The sequence below is a fragment of the Panthera uncia genome (assembly GCF_023721935.1).
Source record: "Panthera uncia isolate 11264 chromosome B2 unlocalized genomic scaffold, Puncia_PCG_1.0 HiC_scaffold_25, whole genome shotgun sequence".
NCBI lineage: Eukaryota > Metazoa > Chordata > Mammalia > Carnivora > Felidae > Panthera > Panthera uncia.
The window spans coordinates 1598446-1607867 of NW_026057581.1; the positions used below are offsets into that span (position 1 = coordinate 1598446).

Below are 9422 nucleotides of genomic sequence, written 5' to 3' on the forward strand. Positions count from 1 at the left end.
ATGTCGTCCTGCTTCTGTATTTTTGTTTTTATGTCTCTGCTTTTGCTGTCAAATCCAAAAAATCATTGTTGAGACCAGTGTCAAGGAGCTTACCCTGTGTGTTTTCTTCTAGGAGTTTTATGGTTTAGGTCTTATACTTAAGTGTGTAACCCACTTTGAGTTAATTTTTGTGTACAGAGTACGATGGGGGTCCAGGTTCATTTTGCATGTGTCTGTCCAGTTTTCCCAGCACCATTGATTGAAGAGACTATCCTTTCCCTATTGTATATTCTTGGGTCCTTTGTCATAATTCATTGGCCATATATGCAAGGGCTTATTTCTGAGCTACTTTGTTCCATTGATCTATGTGTTTGTTTTCATGACAGTATCATACTGTTGGTTCCTACAGCCTTGTGGTACGGTTTAAAGCCAGGAAGTGTGAAACTTCCAGCTCTGTTCTTTCTGGGATTGTTTGGCTCTTCCATTTCTTTTGTGATTCTATACAAATTTTAGGATTTTTTTTCTTTTACTATAAAAAATGCCATTGGGATTTTGATAGGGATTACATTGAACCTGTAAATTGCTTTGGGTAGTATGGGTACATTTTAACAACATTAATTCTTCTAATCCATGTACATGGATATATATCTTTCCATTTTCTTAATGTCTTCTTCAATTACTTTCATCAATGTCTTATAGTTTTTAGTATATAGATCTTTTCTTCCTTGGTTATGTTTATTCCTAGGTATTTTATTCTTTTCAATACAGCTATAAATAGGATTGTTTTGTTTCTTTTTTCATGTAAAAATTTTTTTAAGTTTTTATTTAAATTCCAGTTAGTTAATATACAGTGTAATATTAGTTTCAGGAGTACAATTTAGTGATTCAACACTTCCATACTTCACCCGGTGCTCATCACAAGTGCCCTCCTTAATCCCCATCACCTAGTTCACCCTTCCCCCCACCTTCCCTCTGCTGACCACCAGTGTGTTCTCTGTAGTTAAGAGTCTGTTTCTTGGTTTGCCTCTCTCTCTTTTTTCCCTTTGCTCATTTGTTTCTTACATTCCATATATGAGTGAAATCATATGGTATTTGTCTTTCTTTGACTTATTTCACTTAGCATAATACTCTCTAGCTCCATCTATGTTGTTGTAAATGACAAGATTTCATCCTTTTTTATGGCTGAGTAATATTCTATTGTTTATATATACCACATCTTCTTTAAAATGGGATTGTTGGGGCGCCTGAGTGACTCAGTTGGTTGAGCGTCCAACTTCGGCTCAGGTCCTGATCTCATGGTTTGTGAGTTTGAGCCCCGTGGGGCTCTCTCGAGCCCGCGTGGGGTGGGGCTCTGTGCTGACAGCTCAGAGCCTGGAGCCTGCTTCGGATTCTGTCTCCTTCTCTCTCTGTCCCTCCCCACTTGTGCTCTGTCTCTCAAAAATAAATAAATGTAAAAAAAATTTTTAATGGGATTGTTAATTTCTCTCAGATCATTTGTTATTAGAAACACGACTGATTCTTGTACATTGATTTTATATGCTGCAAGTTTACCGACTTGTTTATTAGTTTTCCTAGATTTTGGTGTCTTTAGGGTTTTCTATACATAGTGTCATGTCATCTGCAAATAGTGAGTGTTTTACTTCTTCTTTTCCAATTTGTATGCCTTTTATTTCTCTTTTATTTTTTTATGTTTATTTATTTATTTAGAGAGAGAACATGAGCGAGCACAGGTGGGGGAGGGGCAGAGAAAATCCCAGCAGGCTCTGCGCTGTCAGCCCGTAGCCTGGCGTGGGGCTCAGTCTCACGACTGTGAGATCATGACCCCGGCAGAAATCAACAGTCAGACATTCAGCCGACTGAGTCACCCAGGGCCCCTGATGCCTTTTATTTCTTCTTCTTGCCTGACTGCAGGAGCTAGGACTTCCAGTACCATGTTGGATAAAAGTCCAGAGCGTGTTTCCTCCCTGTACTTACCATCTGTCTTTCCAAACTCGGGGGCAGTAGTTGCTGATTTTTCAGCCTGTTTTGCTTTTTACTGGTTAGTAGGATGGAGTGGTAACTTCCAAAGTCCTTACCTATGGAATCAGAAACTGGAGGTCTGTTGGCTGGGGTTTTTATTTATGTTTTTGCCTCTGTTTGTTAGTGAAATTGTCCTGTAATTTTTCTTTCTTAAGTTTTCTCCATTGAGTTTTGGTGGCAATATTATACTTCTCTCCTAGAATAACTTATAAAGCTTTTCTGTTTGCTGGAATATTTTGTATAACAGAGGCTATCATTTCCTTTCAGATTTCATATCCCGTGCCAATAAAATAATATCAGACTAGAAAATATATTTTATGGAAATGTTGCTCAAACTCTCGATTCAGCTTTTTAAATGGTTGTATGTTGAATCAGATTTTCTGTAACTTCTTGGGTTGGCTTTGATAACTGGTACATTTTTATACATTTTCCATTTCTCTCTTGGAATTGAGGGGACTGAACGCAAATTTCATGATTTCTCCCATTTGAAATCTCCTAAGTGGCCACTGAAATATGCTGTTGGTTTATTTATGCAAGCATCCATCTGTCTATCCATTCACTCATTCACTCTTTAAAAAAATGACTCAGATATTTACTTAGGCCAGGTACTGTAGGATTGGGGATAGCAGTGCCTTGGCCAACCTTCAGGAAGGCACGCAATGATGTCTACCTCCAGGTTACACAGTAGATAGCTAATAGTCACCGCAGGCCTTAAACACATTTTCTCTTTAGTAAATAATAATTGCTCACAAAAAAATAATTTTTATCCTTTCCTTTAAGATAGCAGACTATTATCAGGAACCACACTCCCGGAAAATCGAGTTGCAATGCTAAACGAAGACGCGTGATTGCCCTCTCGTGTTTCTCTTTTTATCCTGAGAAAACTGGTCTTTTTGCGGACTGGCTAGTGTGTGTGTCCACCAGAGGGTTCTGCACCTTCCTTGAAAACCATCACTGGCCCCGGGGAAGGGAAGGGCCATTGAACTCGATTCGACTCAGTTTTGCGCAGACTGTGGGGGCCCACCACCCCCAGTGCGGGAACACCCCGCCCCCCCAGCGGGGAGGAAGGGTGTGGGGTGCGGGGCGCGGGCCGGGGGCTCCCCCAGCCGGGAGGAAGGGCGCGGGGCGCGGGCCAGGGTCTAGCTGCGCGCAGCCGGCCCCTCCGAGCCGCTCACACGTCCGCGCCTCTGCGCGCGGCAGCCTCAACTCTGCTCTCCTTTCTCCCCGCATCCCCTCCGTCCTTCCAGATTTGTTCTTGGGTCACCGGGTGCGCGCACTCGGGCGCCAAGCCTCGGCTCGCAACCCTTGGGGAGAAAGGGGCCCCGATGGCCGAGAACCACGTCTGTGTAGCAGATAAAGCCCCACGGAAGCCCTCCACGGTATCGCCTCTCTCACCTCCTTCCAGGCCCTTTGTTTCAAAGACGCAGAACTCCCAGTCTCCGAATTTGGGTTGCATTCTTTGGATAAAATGGGGGCCACGAGCCGAGGGCAGCACTCTACATCTCCGCCCTTTGGCTCGTCAAGTCGAGGGGAGAGGAAGCAGATCGTTCTTGTGACAGAGTTCCCTCCACCGGCCCCGGTTTTCTAAGGAAAGGTGGGGGGCTGTTTCTGGATCCCGGGAATAGGGTACAGGGCGATTGCTGGAGCCCGGGGACGGGGTGCAGGGCTATTTCTGGATCCCGGGAACGGGGTGCGGGGCGATTTCTGGATCCTGGGATGGGGTGCAAGGCTGTTTCTGGATCCGGGGAATGGGGTGCAGAGAGGTTCCTGGAGCCCGGGGACGGGGGGCAGGGCGGTTTCTGGAGCCCAGGGACGGGGTGCAGAGCGGTTTCCGAAGCCCGGGAATGAGGTGCAAGGCTGTGTCTGGATCCCGAGAACGGGGTGCAGGGAAGTTCCTGGAGCCCGGGGACCGGATGCAGGGAGGTTTCTGGAGCCCGGGAATGGGGAGCAGGGCGATTTCTAGATCCCGGGATGGGGTGCAGGGCGATCTGGAGCCCAGGACGGGGTGCAGGGAGGTTTCTGGAGCCCGGGGACGAGGTGCAGGACGGTTTCTGGAGCCCCCGGAACGGGGTGCAGAGCAATTTCTGGATCCCGGGATGGGGTGCAGGGCGGTTTTTGGAGCCCGGGGATGGGGTGCAGGGAGGTTTCTGAAGCCTGGGACAGGATGCAGAGCGCTTTCTGAAGCCCAGGAATGGGGTGCAGGGCGGTTCCTGGACCCTGGGGACGGGGTGCAGGAGGTTTCTGAAGCCTGAGAATGGGGTGCAGGGCTGTTTCTGGATCCCGGGAATGGGGTGCGGGGAAGTTCCTGGAGCCCGGGGACGGGGTGCGAGGCGGTTTCTGGAGCGCCCCAATAGGGTGCAGCCTGGGGACGGGGTGCAGGGCGGTTCTGGAGCCTGGGGATGGGGTGCAAGGCTGTTTTGGATCACGGGATGGGGTGCAGGGCGGTTTCTGGATCCCGGGACGCGGTGCAGGGCGGTTTCTGGAGCTCGGGGATGGGATGCAGTGAGGCTTCTGAAGCCCGGGACGGGGTGCAGAGCAGTTTCTGAAGCCCGGGAATGAGGTGCAGGGCTGTTTCTGGAGCCCGGGGGCGGGGTGCAGAAGTGGGGGGATAGTTGGGGGCAGTTTGGAGGGTCCCGTTGGCAAAGCGGTTTTTCCTTCCCTGAAGCACCTGTCCTTTGGCCCACGTGCCTCCAGAGGGAAGAGCGAGGCACTGACGGGGGGAAGCTGTGGGAGCGTGTTTCTTACAGGTTCCCCAGACGCGCGTCCCCGCGGTTACTGCGGGGACGGCTTGCGGGTCAGAGTTCCTGGGCCGTGGGTTCCCATAGACAGAGATGGAAATCCGAGTTCCCCGAACCACAGACGCATGTAGAACGTGAAGGGGGTAAATTTGTATCGTTCTGTGAAGACAGTTTGGAAAAGCCGGCTCACTCGCGGAGGGGATGTAGCTCAGTGGTAGAGCGCATGCTTAGCATGCATGAGGTCCCGGGTTCGATCCCCAGCATCTCCAGCCTTTTGTCCCCTCGCAGGGGACACGCTTCCTTCTTGCTTCCGGCCCGGGTCCATCCCCGCAGAAGCCGATTCATCTTACCCCCCTCCCATCCCCCGCGGCAGCGGGGTGCGGGGCTGTCCACGGAACCCCTCCACCGTCTCCACCGCGTGCCTGGCCGCGCTTGCCCACAAAGCGAATCAGGAGCGGCTCCCCCCTCCCTCCCCCGCCCATGCAGGAAGAAAGCCTTGGTGGCTTGGTGACGTTTGTCCGTGAAAAGTCTGCACCAGAAGGTTTGCGGATGAATCCGTATCTTCGCTGAGTTTCCAGGCCGTGGCCGCCAGAGGCTCCCCGGGGTGGGGGTGGGGTGCGGACGCGCGACAGGGAGGAGGGTCCCTCCCCCAGGTGGGGCGGTGCGGACGCGCGAAAGGGAGGGGTGTCCCTCCCCGGGGTGGGGGTTTGCGGACGCGCCACAGGGAGGGGGGGTTCCCTCCCCGGGGTGGGGGTGCGGACGCGCGTGGGAGGCCCTCCCCCCTCCTCCCCAGCCCGACCTCTCGCCCCCGGGTGCGACCCCGGGAGGGCTGGGTCCGGGTGTGCTCTGCGCGGACCGGGTGTGCAGGTTGGAGACTCAACCCGGAGAATCTATGCCAGTAGACGCGGCGCCTGCGGGTGAGGACCGTCCACCGCCGGGTCCGCCGGGTCTGCCGGGTCTCCGAACGCGGCGTCCTGTTCCTCGTGCCTCAGCCTCCACCTCTCCACCTGGGACCCTCTGTCACCTCTGCCAGCAGGGGGTTTAGGGAACGGTTTTCTGTGGCTTCGCTCCCCCCACCCCCAGGCAGGCCTCCCTAGAGTCCCAGGGACCGCAGACACGACCCTGAACGTCCCAGATTCCTAGCAGGTGCAGGAGCCCGGCCTAAACTGTGACCGTGGCCAGCATCCTTTATGTCAGACCTTAATACCCCCGTCTGTCACCACGGCTGGCCCCCTGACTCCAATGGTGTCTACTGAAATTCTCTCCAAATACCCTCAAAGGTGGGATGAGGGATAAGGCAGGTCGTCTGCAGGTTTTTTCCTTTCTCAGGCGAAACTAATCTAGAGACCACACTGGCCACTCAGATGGTCGCAGATGTCTGAGCAGTCCCCAGGCTGGCCACGTCAGGGGCAGCTGGAGGCCACCAATCAGATAGAACTTAAGTTCTCCACATTCAGTTCCATTAAGTAGAGAGAAGAGGGCTCGCTCTCCCGCTCCCCACCCTCCTTCCCTCTCTCTCCTCCTCCCTTTGTCTCCCTCTTCCACACATCTCTGTCACTCTCTCCCTCTCCCCTCCTCTCTCTCTCTCCTCTCTCCCTCTCTTGCTTCTCTTTTTTTCTCCTTCTTTCCCTCTTCCCCCCTCCACCTCTCTCTCTGTCTCTCCCCTCTCCCCCTCTCTCCCCCTGAGGTCCCTAGTTTGCAAAGCTGGTCATTGGGAAGAAAGGAGATTATTTAATAATTGAGGGCCATCTGGGACAGAAGGCATATACCCTAAACTCTGCTCCCCCAGATTTAAATTTGGAGGTATCTCTCAGTGCTCTAAGAGACTCTGATATAGACTTACAAGTTTCCTGAAATAAAATTACTCCTGGAATGCAGGGGTTGATATTGGTAACTTGGGGCTATGTCTTCATAAAGGAGGGCTTGTTTTTTTTTTTTTTCAACTTTTTTTTTTTTTTTAATTTTTGGGACAGAGAGAGACAGAGCATGAACGGGGGAGGGGCAGAGAGAGAGGGAGACACAGAATCGGAAACAGGCTCCAGGCTCCGAGCCATCAGCCCAGAGCCTGATGCGGGGCTCGAACTCACGGACCGAGAAAGGAGGGCTTGTTTTAATGTGTCATGTGATTCTGGCTCCCTGATAGGAAGATAATAATGTCTTTAACAATATTTCAAGAGATGACTATTTTAATCACATAAAGCCAGATCTCATTTTTTGTAGTTTTTTTTTTTTTTGGCCCAAAGAATATTAAGAGGAGCAAAGATAGAAAGCAATGCAGCTATTTTCTAAGAACATAGAAAGGAGCAGAGCTGACATCTGGGGAAAATGAGATTTGCTGATCTTTATTCCTTAGCATTGAAAAGGCTAAGGACTCCTTTTATTTAGGAACAATGAAATTTCTCTGAGCCCACACTGAGTTTGACTCCATTTACCAGTTTCTACAGTCTTGTGGCTAGAGAAAATTAGAGGTGAACCTAGGTAGTTTCATGAAAAAGAAATACACCTTATTCTTTTCATTTCAAGGAGAATGAGACATAGCCGACCTGCATGGTAGTACTGGGCGATCCTCGCACAGTTTAATCTTAAATTGTGACCATGGGCCTCTTGGTCATTGAAAATAAGATATGTCCAGGTATGTAGATAGCACAGAAGGCTAATCTCTTTTCTTTCCTGTCTGTATTGGGTCTTCAGGTACGAAGAGAGGACAAACCAGATGAGGAGACAAGCCAACTGCACTTCTCATGCAGACATTTACATAGAACCAGACTGCATTCCGGGCTCCAAGATGTCAGCAGAATGCAGCAAATCTGGGAGAGCTTAAACACTCAGCCCGGGGTCAGGTTTAAGAGCTAGGAGTTCCTTGAGCCCGAAGGTCTTGCTGGTCTCCTGGGAGCTGTACAGGTGTTTTCTCTTAGCAATTGAACATCTTACTTGGTGAGCTAGTCTGTGTTCTCCAGAGAAATATACCAGTGTTTTGTGTGTGTGTGTGTGTGTGTGTGTGTGTGTGTGTGTAGAGACAGAGAGACAGAGACAGAGACAGAGACAGAGACAGAGACAGAGACAGAGACAGAGAGAGGGAGAGACTTGTTTTAAGGAACTGGCTCACTCAGCTGTGGGAGCCGGCAAGTCTGAAATCTGCTGGGCAGGCTGAAAAGTCTGGCAAGAGTTGACGGAGCAGTCTTGAGTGCAGAGGCAATCCAGAAGCCGAATGTGTCCTCCTTGGGGGAACTACTCTTAAGGCCTTCAGGTGTTTGGATGAAGCCTACCCACCTTATGGAGGGTAATCTGCTTTACTCAAGGTCTACTAATATAAATGTTAATCGCGTCTAAAAAAAATATGTTCACAGCCACAACGAGACTGGGTTCTGACCGGATAGCCGGGCACCACAGCCTAGCCGAGTTGACACATAAAATTAAACTGTCACACTTTGTTCTTAGGTCCTGGCATTCTCTTGGGTAAAATTTTATCTAACAAAAGTCTGCCAATTCTCCAGGGAAGCAATGATCCCTACCTTTGTCAAGAAATAGGAATCACTTTGAGGAAGAATGGCGTGTGTTCTAGGAAAGCCACAGTATGGTGGCCCACGGATCCATTGTTTTGTATCTAAATGGAGCCACTTAGGGACAAAGACCATTTCTCTACCCTTTGCTACTTTCCTCGGGCATTGGATTCATAGATTTGGAAGTCTAGAAATGGTAGCAACACTTGATTATGGAAGAGGCTCTACTACGTGTAAAGCAACCAGGCTCATGCTCGGAGTTTGCAGGTGCGCTGGCCTCCAGCTCTACGTCCATATTCTTCTTCTAAGGTGATCATGTGAAAGTTTATGCAAAACATTCTGTTATTAAAATTAATTATGAGATATTTAAGATATTGATACAGAGAATGTTACAATAGACCTCATAAACTCATTATCCAAATCTTTCTTTTTCTGGGAAAATGATGGACCCCTACCTTTTCGTTTCCCTTCCTCTCTCCATGTGGACCCTTGCAGTCTACACTTCACACTAGAAGCCTGTTGTACTGACCCCCTAACAGCCCACATTGCCCTCTGCACTGCCTGCACCTCTCCTGTCTTCTTCAAAGTGCCTTTTCCTGCACCCCCACGTATCCTGGTGCGGATTGCCCGCCACCTCCGTCCCAGATCTCACTCACCCATGCTCCCCACATTCCCCTCTCTTTCGCCTCCCCCTCAACCCCCCTTAGAGGCTCTGGCCTCTGTGTGCTCCTCACTCAGTCTTTGCTTTTGCTCTCCTTGTAATGGCCCCTTACCTGGTTACCCCCATTTGATCCTTCTCCCCCAAGCCTCCATGGTATCCCTGTTCTTAACTTTTCCTTCCCAGGCTGAAGCTGTCCCCTTCCCAACACATCAGGGGTTCCAATTCTGAGTGCCCCATATTTCTTTCCACGTCTCCCCACCTCTGGTTGTTTTCTGGAACTTTGGACCTGATCACTGATCAGACATATACTTCTCCTTGTGCTTGCCTGACTGCCTCCCTTTCTTTCTCTCTCCCTCCCTCCCTCCCTCCTTCTTTCCTCCCCTCCCTACCTTCCTCCCACCCTTTCCCTCCTTCCTCCTCCCTCCTTCCTTCTTTCCTTTCATTTTCCTTCCTTTCTCCTTTCCTCTATCCCTCCCTCCTCCCTCCCTTCCCTTCCTCCCTCCCTTCCCTTCCTCCCTCCCTTCC

The 9422-nt window shown here is 50.3% G+C and overlaps 1 non-coding gene across 1 annotated transcript; it reads left to right on the forward strand.

The window, feature by feature from the left end:
* Positions 1–4933: 4933 nt before the first annotated feature.
* Positions 4934–5005, forward strand: TRNAA-AGC (transfer RNA alanine (anticodon AGC)). The gene has a single exon. It is a non-coding gene; the product is annotated as a tRNA-Ala (tRNA).
* Positions 5006–9422: the final 4417 nt, after the last annotated feature.